Source organism: Cyprinodon variegatus, unplaced genomic scaffold, assembly GCF_000732505.1.
Source record: "Cyprinodon variegatus isolate N-32 unplaced genomic scaffold, C_variegatus-1.0 Scaffold133, whole genome shotgun sequence".
NCBI classification, from domain to species: domain Eukaryota; kingdom Metazoa; phylum Chordata; class Actinopteri; order Cyprinodontiformes; family Cyprinodontidae; genus Cyprinodon; species Cyprinodon variegatus.
In genome coordinates this window covers 205,819-207,049 of record NW_015150586.1, presented here as the reverse complement: position 1 = coordinate 207,049, position 1,231 = coordinate 205,819, and positions in this window count along the sequence as shown.

Genomic DNA, 1,231 nt, shown 5'->3' with positions numbered 1-1,231 from the left:
CAAAGCTATGTAAGACATCAGCCTTGTGATAAGAATTTGAATCTTTAGTTTTAATCCACAAACAAACCCTGGTTCCCTATCTGTCCCAATAATACCTTTTTTTTCATTCTTCTCAGTGTCACAGGTCTAAGAGAAAGCCTAAAATTCCTTCCACTGCCCATATCAATGAATGTGAGATCTAGCTTGGAATTCCTACAGAAGACCTTCCCAGGTATGCATTGAAAAGACTTTGCTGACATCTTTCTTTAGAAAAGCCTAGTACCACTAATGGCTTAAAATGCACATTGATACTATATCTGAATTCAATTGTCTTTTCAACAGTCTGTGCAAAACGTGATTCCTTGACGGTAAGCCCAAGTTCAAAGCTGTATTTAACAGAATACACACCATACATCAGTTTCATTTAACAGACTAGATGGTGGCACATTACTTTTATAAGACAAGTGATGGCCAGATTGAAATATTTTGAGTGGTATTTGACACTAATCTCACGATTGTTGTTTGTTTGTCCACAGTGCAAAGAGACACATGTTGATGGTAAGTCTGCTGAATATCACTGGTTTAAAAATTGAGAAGAAAAAAAAATTTTTTTGTCAAAAACCCTTATCTGATTCACAAATTTTACTGTTTTTCATAGAAATGCTCATCTGCTCTGGAGTGAACAGGTGAGAGGCTGACTGTGTTATCTGATACAAATATATCAAGTAAGTTTGCAAAATGTAACCAAGGCTGAAATGCTTTATCACTATTTTGCACAGCACTCAACTCCAGAAAACACTGCAAGATGACAATTCCACTTCAGGTGTATGCAATTTCACCATCATTGAACATGCCTGTACCACGGTAAGATGTTCATGTGCTAGCAAGTAATCCAAGGCAACATTTTGCCCTGGCTGTACTATATATTGGTAAAACCTCAGAAACTCAAAGCTTGCTTCATTTCTTCTTTAGCCAACACAACTCACAGCAGCCAACTTGGCCAGTCTCCTGAAATGCTCTGTAGAGAGCAACATGCCAGATAAGGTGGAAGTATGGCAGCTTCTTTTCCAAAAAACTTCTCCCGTGCTCCGCCAGGCTCTGGGCATGTTCGCCACCATGGTATATCCAGTGGGATCATTTCAGAATACTATTGCCTTTTTAGTGTCATCTCTACATCCAACCAATTTTTGCTCAATTTTTAGGCCCCCAACACCATGAACTCTGCCTATTCCAATTCTCTTGATGCTCTGGG